The sequence below is a fragment of the Mus musculus genome, chromosome 9, assembly GCF_000001635.26.
Source record: "Mus musculus strain C57BL/6J chromosome 9, GRCm38.p6 C57BL/6J".
Taxonomy (NCBI): Eukaryota; Metazoa; Chordata; class Mammalia; order Rodentia; family Muridae; genus Mus; species Mus musculus.
The window spans coordinates 97,284,062-97,297,591 of record NC_000075.6 but is presented as its reverse complement, the minus strand read 5'-3'; the positions used below and the strand labels follow the sequence as shown (position 1 = coordinate 97,297,591).

Below are 13,530 nucleotides of genomic sequence, written 5' to 3'. Positions count from 1 at the left end.
TTCATCCAGCTTACACACACACATACACACACACACACACACACACACACACACATTTGGGGAGGAAAGGGGTTGCCCTTTCTGAACCCAGTGCTGGACTCAGGGTCTGCAGAACGGGATTGCAGGGTCTATTGTGGCAACTGGGACCCTCATCTAATGCTTCATGTCAGCACCTGTCACTGTCTTCACAAGATAAGCCAATCAACATTATAACATGGCCTGGGAAGGGGTTCATGACCCCACCCCAAATGAGGAGTGATGGACAGTTGATAAGTTCTGGGGGAGGGGGAAGGCAACTCAGTTTTCTCTAAAGGAAAGGCTCCTTGTAGATCCACCGTCATCCACACCCATAAGTATTGACACAGCACAAATTGAGCCGATGGTTTATTGTTGTTGTTTTGTTTTGTTTTTATGGCAGGAAGTCAGGAGGTAAGGAGATAGAGAAAGAACTAGAAGGAGTTACAGGCAGCAGTGGGGGTGAATCTGACCAAAATACACCATATGAAATTTCCAAAGAATTAATAAAATATTTTTAAGTGTCCCTCTCATGGTCAGCAAAGACCAGTCCTGGCCTTGCTCATTCGGTCAATGCAGACTTGCCATTGGACTCTACACGCAAGATGCACACACTTCAGCCGGAGATTAGAAATGTTTAGGGGCCTTACTTTGCACGACCAGCCACAAGATAAGAAAACGTATCCGCTGCATAGACCGTGTAGCCCTCTAAGAATAGCAGAGTCCTGCTCAAGTCGGGTAGAGGGAGGAAAGGAGTTGCAAAGGCAGCAGAAGCGGCAAGCGAGGGAGCAACAGTAGTTATTCCTGCAGGAGCGGGATTTTAAGAGGAAAAAGGGGGGGCGGCAGTCTGTGCTAGGGTGAGCTGGTAAGACCTGATTGGACCAGTTGGCCAAATAATGAATTTTGATTGTTGGACCTTCATGTTTAGTCTCAGAAATTAGCCAGTGGTCGAACAAGGCAGTGGACCTTGGGACCTAACTTTGGGAACGTAATCTAACAGTTTTTAACCAGGGGGAGAAGGATGAGGAGCAAAACTTGTTAGTGCCGTGTTTGCCATGCTCAGAACTACTAGAGCCCCTCACAGACCCTAGGCAGGGTGGGTGTTATGAAGCAATTTCCTCCAAGATACCTTGGGAGGAAGATAATTAAGACACAGGAAGTTCTGAAGGGAAGTGACACTTCCCACCCTGCAGGGAAGTTCCTTAAGCTCAGGAAGGAAACAACTAAGCCTCCAGAAAAGTCCCTGAAACCAACAGGATACACTAGCCTATTCTCTCCCCAAGCACAGATAAGGAAGAAAGCCTCCTTAGAGATATTCTCAAAGCAGTCGAAGTGCCTTGAAGAGACTCTCCAGCCTGAGGAGTTGCCAGCAGGCTGTGTAGTCCAAGGTTCCAGCTTTCTGGGCCATGCTCGGAGCAGGGCAGGCTTTGGTGATGCAGATGTCTTCGAGTCATTTCTGCTCCTGCCAGTAACCCCCTCATCCATACTTCTTTAAATAAAAGTCATTGATTCACCAAATCTGAATACAGATTGACAAATCAGCAATCAGTGAGAGAGAAAAGAGCTGCTCGTGAACAGAAACTCGTCCTCCACCTAGAGGCCAGAAAAGGAACTGCACAGACAAGGTGCTCAAAAGGCTGGGCTCACCTGAACTGTGGTTTGGATGTTTGTCCCCTCCAAATCACCTTGAGATTTAATTGCCCCTCTAACCGCTGGGGCCTGGAAGAAGGACTCAGAGCTCGAGGGTTACACCTTAAGGTCACTGTCAGTCAAAGAGCAAACTTATCCCTCTACCGAGGAATGACAAGGCAAGAATTCCAGGTGCTGGCCTCTCTGCCCCAAATCTTTAATTTACCAGTCTCGTTTAGTTGCTTTAGCAACTGTCCCCCCCCGGTCTGTTATGTTGTGCTATAGCATCACACAATGGAGTGAGGTCTCCTGAAACTCCAGGCAATAAGGAAGGGGCAGGGGCTAATTAAGAGGTGACACAATAGAGTTGTAGAGTGTGAGGACATGTCCCCAAATGTAATGATACAAGATATGGAGTGACACAAATAAACTCAAACTTAGACTGTCTGCATGGCTGGGTGGACACACACAGTGTATCCCTGGGTACGGAGAGGCTGCTATCCATGGTGAGTGACACCGTTGTATAAACAGCTTTTACTCAGGACCAGGAGCTAGCTAACAAAATCAGTGTGTTCCTGTGTGGGTGGATGGAATGCCAGACGGAGAAATCACCCACAGGCCCAGCGTATTATTGACGAGGAGATGGTGGATACACAAGTCCCCTGGTAAGTCACCACGTGCAGTGGAGGGCTATGAGCCTCTGCAGGGTGGGATCTACATCTGAGGTGCCTGCAGCCAGCAATTCCAGCCTACTGTATATCGCAGCATCTTTATTCATTATGGGTGCATTTTCTTGATCATTATTCCTGTTTTCACCATGAAAACAGTCCAGTCTGTAAATAGCAGTGTGGTATTATGAAGTTAAAGACTTCTGAAAAAAGAATTACGAATTTTGCTCCAAGCCCCCCACCTTCCTCTCTACGTTAGATCAACAAATTGTTCTGCTTCTCTCTGTAAAGATCTGGGTAGAAATGATGTTTCTGAGTGTCAATAGCTTTCTCTCTGTGGCAGATTATTCAGAAAGGAGCAGGTCTGAGAAGACAGAGAACCAGAGCAGTACCAGCTCTAAGCATATGGAACTTCAGTTTAGTCACCTGCAGGCTCTATGGCCCTTTTTGACTGATGTCATTGTGTGGATGCGACCTCCAGTCCTGCAGTCTGAGCACTAACACTTGCAGTGTGAATCTGAGCCTCTCCTTGGTACTCAGACATCTCCTGGATCACCAGCCAGCTATGCAGCACCCTCTCCACCTACCCACGAGCTTGCAGCAGAAGCTCTGTGTGGTTATGCAGCCACCCTCCATACTTGGGCCTGTACAGCCAAGACAGCACACTAGGGATAGAGAACAAGGCCAGACTCTCCAAGAAGCGTGGTCTGTCATACTCAAACATAAGTACTGTCAGCAATGGCCCATATCCACCATGAGAACTTGGGAAACAGAACTCTAGACTGCTGGGAAGAGACACCATGACCAAGGCTCCTCTTAAAAAGGCAAACATTTAATCAGGGCTTCTAGTCTTAGATTTTTTAAAAAACCTACCTTAATAAAGGTTCTTAAATGTTTCAACCTCCCTTCTAGCAAACCACCCACCAGAGGTAGTGGAAAAGAAAGGCTAACAGGAAATGGGGGTTGTGGATCTGCTTAGAAATAGTTCTTTGGGGTGATTCCAATCTCTACTGTCAGCAGTCCAGTCCTCTAGCAAAACACCAACACAAATCAGCAGTGGCAGTTTGATCCAAAAGAAACTGCAAGGATCCGATGATCTGCGCGTCCACAGAAGCAGCAGGAAACCACCAGCATATCACAAGAACTTCTTTGGTGAGTTGCTCTCTACAAAGTCATGACAAGCAAAAATCAGCAATGCAGTGTAAGGTGCATTGATACAAGAGCATCAAGACTAGAGAGGCAGAGCAGGGTGAACCAATGCCGGAGCCTCCTCCCACTATCTATGGCATCATGTTTATATTCTTTCTAAACATCACATGTTCTCTCACATCTGTGCTTCAGCAAAACATGCTTTCACATGTCTGCTTCAACACTCTTTTATGTGTCTGCTCCAAGCAAAACATCCTTTCACCTGTGCCTGTTCCTGTAAAACAGCATATGACATAATTGAGTTTCCAAGGGAACTAGAAATTTCCACTTCAGGGGCTGGCTTACAGTTTCAGAGGTTTGGCCCATTATCATGATGGTAGGAAACATGATAACCTGCAGGCAGACATGGTGCTAGAGGAGCCAAGATCCAAAGGCAGCCAGGAGGAGGCCATCTTCCACACTGGGTGGACCCTGAGCAAAGAAAACCTCAAAGCCCGCCTACACAGTGACATGCTTCCTCCAAAATGTCCACACCTCCTAAGTGCGCCAGTCCCTGTGGCTAACCAATTAAACACTTGAATCTATAGGGGCCATACCTATTCAAACCATCAGAACTGTCCACTGCAAAACAGAAGAAATGGAGAGATAAGGAGTGAATGGCACAAGGTAAAGTCTCCCTGGATTAGGGCAGTGCACCAGGCCACCTCTGGCTCTCTTGCCTGGCTTTACCAGCAAGGCCAGCCTGAGCCATCCACCCCAAACTTATTCCTTCCAGGTCCCCTTTCACTTGAAGCTGAAGTTTCTAGGATGCTCAAGTAGCATACAGACCAGAAATTCCTTTGAAGGTAGACAATGCTAAAGCCTGACTCCCCAGATGATGAACAAATTGCCTCCCAGCCCCACAATCTGGGCAACATACCCTGGCATTGCACACCTCCAGACAAGGCTTCCCTGCATGACGGCATCCACGAGACTCAACAGCAGGGCTTCGTGTTTAATGGGCTGCTTGTAGACACTTCCTTCCACAATGAGGACATCTTCTATTATAGGGACAAAATGAAAAGGGACTCATTCATTTCACATGCAAAAAAAAAAAAATGGGGACCTTAAAAAATGGAAACACTGTCAATCAGACTGAACCACAAGCTGTGATTAAAGCCTCCAGGCTCATTCCATTAATGCGAGCAGAGTCGGGTATCAGCCCAACACCAAGCCTGTATTGTAAAAGGTCTAATGTATTCAGCTTCAAACATAATGCCAACCGTGTTGTAAAAGTAAAATGCTTATCTCTGAGTCAAGCAAATTTCTGTTTCTGTTCGAAGGACAATCGCTGTGTTTCATTTACCGTCTCAGCTCCAAACAAGGTTTTCCTAATCAGGGACAGGAACACAAAGTTGGGCTTCCAGAAGTCAAGTTCTCTCCCCAGCCCTGGGACCAACTGTGGATTCATTTTGGGTATTTCTTTCCAATAACAGTGCACACCCTGCACTTGGAGCTGGAAAAAAACAAAAACAAAACAAACAAACAAACAAAAAAACAATGAGATGTGGTCCCTGCCCTCAGCGAAAAATCCCTACCTTGTGTAGTCAAGTAAAAGACAGCCTTATTAACCAGAAAATAGGGTCACAAAGAGGAGCGTCTGTGTAGAGGAGCCAGCGAAGGATGCTTTAGTATGTCCTGTGCAGAGAGAGATTCATTATTGGGCCTTGCTGATGTGATTACCGATAACATCTAAGTCTGCAGCCAATAATCACAAGCCCATAGAGCGGAGACTCAGAAGGAAGAGCAGCTGCTTCGCCCCAAACACAAGACCCAATGTGCGGGCTGTGAGAAGCCAGGCAGAAGCGCCTCTCACTCAATGGAATCCTCCTGTTCTCTTCAGGTCTTCAGTTGAGTAGAGGGAAATCTGAGCCACTCAGTTCTCTGATCCAAACACCTTTTATGCCCATGTAGAATATTTCTTGACTTGGATGCTATGGCCCAGCCAGGTAGGCATATAAAAAAAATTAAAAAGAGCCAGACATAGTAACTCATACCTGCCACCCAGTGGTCAGGAAGCTGAGGCAAGCAGAATTGCCATGGTTTTGAGACCAGCTTGGGATACCAAGCAGATACCAGGGCAAACTGAGCTACATACAAGACCCAGCCTCAGAAAACTAAACTAACAACAGCATGGGCCTTTGTATCTGCCTCCTCCACTCGGTGTGGACAACCAGAGAACTAACTGGGTCTTATTTGTCCTAGAGTCCTGAGAATCCCATTTAATGCTTGGAATACGGTAGGTGCTTAGCAAGCATTTGTTGAAAGTGCCTGACATCTCTGACTCCAGACTCTTATCTAAGAGAGGTTTATAAACTTGGCTCATATCTCTGTGTCTTGAGGCAAGAGATGGTAAAGCAAGGATGGTGGCAAAGGGCATGGGTTGTGTTGTACAGACAGTGAGGATACACCTGGATCTGAGCAGTGGCCAAAAAGCAGACATAAGAATTTCAGAGCTTAACTCTGGACTCAAGCCACTTTGACCCCCAGCTATGATGTCCCTGACCTGCTGGTTACAACCTGTGATTCTGGTCAAAGACTTTGGTGGCCTCAGTCTCTTGCTCCTGTAGGGAAGACAGTGGAGGTGACCACAATAGATCACAATAGCTTTCCAGACTTCTCTGAAGATTGAATGAGAGACTCCGTGAGTAGGAAGGATGCATGTGTTTCAGAACACTTGGGGAAATGGCCTTTGTTTCCTAAACCTGATTAATTTGGGCTTGGGTTGTATACTCAGAATTCCTACAATTAAATAAAAAAATCCTTTACTTAAGATGGTTAAAGAGGTCCAGCAAGATGTCTCAGCTGATAAAGTGCTTGCCTGCAAGCCCAAGGACTTACTCGAGTTCAATCCCAGAGCCTACCTAAATGTGAAGAAATAATTCATAAAATTTTCCTCTGACTTCTGCATGCACACACATGAGCGAATATAACACACATGCATACAATAATAAGTGCTTTTTAAAAAATCACCCTCCAAAATACTATTGGCTCTTAACGTCTTAATTGACATAAGTAAAATAAATGGGCAAAGATTTTTAATAGACATTCTTGATACAAATGGTCAAAAGGCACATAAAAATGTCCAAAATACCACTTATAGAGAAAAGGAAAATTAAATTCATACTCCCTCACATCCATTAGGTTGACAACTATTAAAATAAGTAAAAGTAAAAACAGAACAATAAGCATTGGCAAGAATATTTTTTAAAAAGTGATCAAGGGCATGATGGCATATGCTGGTAACATTGCCCCACCATTTGGTGGCTGAGGCAGGAAAATCATAAGTTCGAAGCCAGCTTGGGCTTCATAGTGGGAGACTATCTCTAGAAACAAACAAACCAAGATGTAAAGAAACCAAAGCCAACCAGGCGTGGAGAGGGACAGGCAGATGGATTTATGTGAGTTCACAGCCAACCCGGCCTACAGAACACGTTCCAGAACAGCCAGGGCTACCAAGAGAAACCCTATATCAAAAACAAAACAAAACAAAAAAACAGGCAAACAAACAAACAAACACCTTAAAAACAGAATCACCAGGTGACCCAGAAGTGGAATTTCTGAACAAGTCCCTAAGAGTAACGCTGGAAGCAGCATCTTCATGAGAGAGATGTGCACCATATTCACAGTATCATTATTCATAGTAACCATCTGTAGTGGTTTGAATAAAAACGGCTCCCACAGACTCATAACTTGAATACTTAATCACAAAGGAGTGGCACCATTAGGGGGTGTGGCCTGTTGGGTTGAGTACACAGTCTCCATATTGCCAGGGGAAAGGAAGGCTAGAAATGTGTCACACATAAGAAGGCTATGTGGCTTGAACATGACTAAACAGTATGCTGCAAAATGTTTGAATTAGAAACAGATTCAGAAAGATGTATTTATATTTTCATATATATGTATATAAATCACAATTATTCAATAAAAAGGGGTAGGAACTTCGGGAAGTAAGGGGTGGGAGGTGGGGGGAGTCATGGGAGGAAATGGAATAAAGAAAATATGTAATTGTATTTTAATAAAAATTGCAAAGACAGATTGTCTCATATGTGCTATATCATAATTATACACACCAAATAAATTCTGTCCTCACCTCATACTTATCTGAAGTAAGGTTTTTGCCTCCTTCTATCACCCCATATTACCAATGGTCTACACTCTTCTCCAAACAATTAAGAAAAGTTTCTCAGACCCTTCCCCTTTCTATTTTCAGCCGTAGAGACTGGAACCCAAGAGAACAGGCAGCTTGCTCATGGGTGTACTGCTAGTGTGCTAGTTAATTGTGGTTGTCAACTTGATTGCTTTGGGGAGAGCTGAAGGGTTTAATAAAGCTTTCCCCTAGGTGTGTCTGTCAGGGTGTTTCCAGAGATGATTAAATCACGAGGGCTCAGGTGTAATCACTGTTTTAATCCATTAATGGTTTAGAAACTAGCTAGAAGGTGGACAGCTGGCCCTCCAGCCTCACATTTACAGAGGCACAGCAAACAACCATTAGCCCAGCTCAGCATCTGCTCCCAAGACCCAAAGTTGTCCACTCTGCTCTAAGAAGTCACAGGTCCTGCCAAGCCAGAACCACAGATGTGACCTGCATCAGAGAGGACAAGAGCCACATCTGCTAATAAATTTAGAGCAAGATCCTTAATACATGCAAGATCCTGCCCTTCTGCATTCTGCATGTGTCACCCAAGCAAGTCGTTACTAAAGGAGGTCTTCTGGATGCTGTATGCAAATGGGTCAAACTGCTGTTTCCCTCGTGTAGTTACTAGCTTATGTTTTTTTAATCACAGCTTTTCTTTGTTGATTGGCTGTTGGTTTCCCATTCTGGAACACAGCTTTATCAATGTGTCTGTCCTATGGCTGCCTAAAACAATGTTGGGGAAATCCCTAAAATAAAGCCAATGGGCATGTATACGTTGGTTATCCTAGAGAATATACGACTGTGTTTCTCTGTGGGGGAGGGGAGGGTAAACATCTTCTCAGTGATGCTTCTTGTCATTGCTGATGTTTAGTTTCTGTGACTACTGAGTCTCAGCACCAACCATGGCAGAAGGCATGAGGCCAGAGGTGCTTCTGAGTGTTGGCTGTCATTCTTAGGGTTCTCCATGGAATACACACTCTTCCTCTAAGTCTATATAATGAATTTACTATGTGCCAGGCACCATAGAGTGAAAAAAGTCACTACCTGCATTTAGCCTTTAGCTTTACAGGAATATTAGCATTAACCAGATGGATACACAAAAGGACATGCTTGGGTGTGCTTAACCATCCACCAGAGATTTACTGAGTACCAAGTATGGAAAGCTCTGTCCCAGGTGTGTGCATAGGACCATGTCACAGGGCAAGGCTGTGAAGACAAGCCCCCTATGGAAGCGCCCTCAGGAGCTCCCTAGCAAGAGTGGAAGCCCACACAAATCCAAGGAAGAACACAATGAAGGTCTTAGGGCAAGGTGACCTGGGAGAATGAGAAAGAACCTCACGAGCCAGGGAAAGGTTGAACCAGAGAAGGGACGTGGACTCTTGCAACTCTGAGAGGTTCCACTAAAAGGTATCACTCGATCCTAATGGTAGGAGACTCTTCCAATGAGCTTTGAGCTGAAGACAGACATTCCTATCATTAACACCATAGATTGTTTTCTTCTCTACTTTGTCAAGGATCTAGAGCCATCAAGTACATCACATGGACCTTCCTGGACATTCATGTTGGAAGCACAACACATTCCTCACTTTGAAGCTTTAAATGTGGTTTTGCTTTTTTTTTTCCTTCTTGGTAAGCCTCTATTCATACGTCAGACTGCACTCTGCCCATTGCTTCTGCAATGTTCTGACTTTGCCAGTCCTACCTCCGGTACCGATGAGCTCATAGTGTGAGCCAGCAGCAGGGGACAGTCACCAAGCTGTCATCCACCCAGTGAAAGCAAGGGAATGAAGGAGAGTGTGTAGGGACGTGATTATACAGAGCAGTCATGACTACTGCATCTCATAAAACTGCGAAATGAAAACTTGGAGCGCTTTTATCTCCTGTTTCTAATGATCCATTTCTGTTGTATTTTACAAAAGCATCGACCCATACTGGATTGAAATTTATTAAAAGCGAGTAGGGACTGTCCTATCGTGCCTTCTATTGCTGCGATAAACACCATGACCAACATCAACTTGGAGAGGAAATAGCTTCATGGGCTTATACTTCCCAATCACAGTTGATCACTGAGGGAAGTCGAGGCAGGAACCTGGAGGCAGAACTGAAGGTGAGACCACAGATCTGTGATTCTCAACCTTCCTCATACTGTGACTCTTTACTAGTTCCTCATGTTGTGGTGACCCCCCCCCAACCATAAAATTTTTGGCTGCTACTTCATGACTGTAACTTAGCTACTGTTATGAATAATAATGTAAATATCTGACATGCAGGCTATCTGACATGTGACATCCAAAGGAGTCATGTGATGGTTTCTATATGCTCAGCCAAGGGAGTGGCACTATTAGAAGGTATGACCCTGTTGGAGTAAGTGTGGCCTTGTTGGTATATATATGTCACTGTGGATGTGGGCTATAAGACCCTTATCCTAGCTGCCTGGAAGCCAGTATTCTGCTAGCAACCTTCAGATGAAGATATAGAACTCTCAGCTCCTCCTGTACCATGCCTGCCTGGATGCTGCCATGTTCCCACCTTGATGATACTGGACTGAACCTCTCAACCTGTAAGCCAGCCCCAATTAAATGTTGTCCTTTATAAGACTTGCTTTGGTCATGGTGTCTGTTCACAGCAGTAAAACCCTAAGACAGGTCATAACCTACAGGTTGAGAACCTCTGATCTAGAGGCATGCTGCTCGCTGGCTTGCTCTCTGTGGCTCGCTTTCTTGTACAACCTCTGATCAAAAAACCTAAGGATAGCACCATGCACAGTGGGGCTGAGTCCTCTCAAATCAACCATTAATCGAGAAAGTATCCTAAAGACTTGTTCATGAGCTGCTCTGATAGAGACTTCGCAATTGAGTTTCCCCCTTTCCAGATGACTCTAACTTATGCCGACTTGACAAAAAGCTAATCAGAGCAGATGCTTTGCCAGATAAGAGATGAGAAGTGCTGTCCAGGGACCCACACTGACAGACATTCTCTGCTCCTTCCTCCCTCTTCTCTCCCTGAGTCACTGCAAACTTGCTGCTGCATTTCACATTCACAACAGCTACACACACACACACACACACACACACACACACACACACACACACCTGGAAAGCAGCTTCTACCCTCTCTTCTCTGCTTTCACTGGAAATGACCTCCTTGGAGGTGAGACATAAGTCAAGTCCCTGAACTGTATTCTTATTGTTGCTCTAAGTGCGACCCACTGGCTTAAAAACACAAATCCTGGAACTTACAGTGTCAGCTGTCACAAAGCCTAAACTGATGCATTTGCTGTAATCGGTGTCTTACCAGAGCCCTGTGCACCCCAAGTCTCTGGAGAAGAATGCATGTTCTTGCCTCTACAGCTTCTAGATACTGTCCTTATCTGTTGGCTCACAGCCCCTGCCTCCATCTTTGAATCCTGTAGTATAGCATCTCTCTCCTCTTACATGGACTTTTATGATTACTTTGGTTTGCTAGATAATCCAATGTAATCTCATTCCAAACTTCTTAACTTAATGCTGTTTACAGAGTCCCTTCTGCCATGTGAGATAGCCTATCAAAGTTTCCAGAGACTGGGACATGGAAATCTTTGAAGGACCATTGTCCCACATACCATGATGTCCAATATCACCCACCTAACGGTGCACCTATTTCCAGGATTCAAGCCCAAGTCCTGGCCTCAGAACCGACATGCTGGTTTTGTTGGGGGTGTTGTTGTTGTTGTTGTTCTTGTTGTTGTTGTTGTTGTGATTGTTGGTTTTCCTTTGCTTTTACTAGCTACACCGGTTTGCCTTCTAATTGTATGTGCTTTGTTTGAAAATGTTAGACCATAGCATGCCCTGGCATGTGTGAGAAGAGGACTTGTGAGATTGCTCCCTCAGCTGTGGAGCCCTATGAGACACACACACCCCCAGGCAGTTCTGCAACCAAGAACCTTCCCAGCTTAAGCTCCATGAAGTGCCAGAAATGCCTCGGCAACTGGGGCCAAGGAGAACCCGAGATAAGTCAGCAGCACAGCGCCGGTGTATCTCAAGATCCCTCTGGCATGATGAGCGCTCCTGGGTAGTTGTTCCTTTTTCATACTTGAGCAGATAGATTAGTAAATAAATGATGCTTATTAGCAAGGATAAGCTGCACAGAGTTTCCCCCAGGAAGGTGATTAAGTTGATCCAGAAACACAATCTACCACCAGCCTCAGTGAAATCCTTGTGGCAAACTATACATCAGAAATGTGATCCCTGAAGAGTTTGATCTGTGATGGCACTGTTGATGCAAATACTAGCACCATCCACCATGTGGGGGTCATTGAATCACCAGGTTTCCCTCACACCATCGGTTCCAGCTTGCCCCACCTGGACCCTTAGACCCTCAGTTCCTCTGGAAGACCACGATGGCCTTCCAGGCAGCACACTAGAAAGAAAGATGTTCCTTCTAGATACAGACCATTTGCTGCCCCCTCCCTGCAAGGCCTGAGTAGCTGTCAACCTGCCCAGCTGTGACACGTTAGGAACGGGGCATTAGGGACTTAGCAGGAGTATGTGTATGGTGCATCCCATCCGCTGATGTGGCATGAGGGCCTAGGGGACTGGCTACACTCAGACTCTGTCACTCAAGCAACACTAGACAGGCAGTGCAAAGATCCAAAACAGAAAGGGTCATGCTCACAGCCTGAGAGACTCAGAGAATCCAGAAGCAGCTTGTGGACTTCAAGAGGTGATGGTCCTGACTGTCACCAGATTGGATTCACTCTTGGCAGGTTAGTAAAATGTACCTCTGAGTTTATCCATGAGGACATTCCCAGAGGTGACTAGCACATAAAAGCTCAGATCAAATCAATGGTTTAATCTACTGATAGACTCTAAATATGAACAGCTTTAAACGGGAGTTGGGGGTTGAACTATGGAAAAACGGGGCATAGCTGGAGGAAGCAGATCACTTGCAAGCTGTCACTGAAGAGTGTATCTTGCCCTGGCCCCTTCCTGCTTCTTGTCTTTGTTTGCTGGGGGCTGTGATTCATGCGGCTTTAGTCTGCCCTGCCTTCTGTGATGTTTCTGCCTTGCTACAGACTTACAGGCAATGGAGGCAGCCGACCATGAGCTGAAATCTCTGAAAGGCAAAATAAATCTTTCTTCCTTTAATCTGTTTTTTTTTCTTGTTTCTTTCTTCTCAAGTATTTGTCACAGCAACAAAAGAGTAAATATCACACAAGAGCCTTTGAGGAGCTAAAAAAGCACCCCCTCTTTTCTGCTCCCTTCCATGCTCCTTCACCTTTGTCTTATCTACCGTGTCACGTGGGTTATATTCATTTATCATCCCTTGTCTGCGGAGCTGCTTGATGGATGTTCACATTGTATGCTGTGCAAGGGCACCTCCCCTAATGAATGTCAGAGATTTTAGCCGCATAGTCACTTACCTGAGAGTGCACTGACCTCCGAGCTAGGTGTGTGCTGTGACAGCAGCCATGAGTCATCCAAGGACCCAGCCAGCTGTGTGGACACTCAGCAAAAAATGCCCGTACAAGGTATCTGACATAACCTCTGTGCAGCCACACCTTCCCCCAGTTGCATTTCTCTTGCCAGGCCACTGTTCTTGGAGATGTGTCTCAACGACAAACATGTCCTGGTTGGCTGGTTCTGGGCTTGACTCTATTGCCTGAGCATAAAACTGTGGGGAAGACAGGGGCCTGAGAGGATGAACCTCTACCTCCAAGGGTGTCATGTATGCAATTACAAGTCCAGTAATAATTTTTAGGGCTTAGCAAAGGTCACCCAGGGAAAGTCATTATTGCTCACATGGAATGGTGGTTAACTATTTTTACATCGAATTCAAGGCCATTGTGACAGCTATTTTGAATTATTAGAGTGATACAATTTGCAAATACCTGAGGAGTCTCAGTAAAGGACT

At 45.3% G+C, this 13,530-nt stretch overlaps 1 long non-coding RNA gene across 1 annotated transcript; it reads right to left on the bottom strand.

Annotated features, from left to right (window-relative positions):
* Positions 1-3,222: 3,222 nt before the first annotated feature.
* Gm33357 lies at positions 3,223-5,544 on the bottom strand. Its single transcript, XR_379736.2, has 4 exons — positions 5,039-5,544; positions 4,807-4,956; positions 4,381-4,501; positions 3,223-3,476 (listed from the first exon to the last, which is right to left on the bottom strand). It is a non-coding gene; the product is annotated as a predicted gene, 33357 (long non-coding RNA).
* Between the last annotated feature and the right edge of the window lie 7,986 nt (positions 5,545-13,530).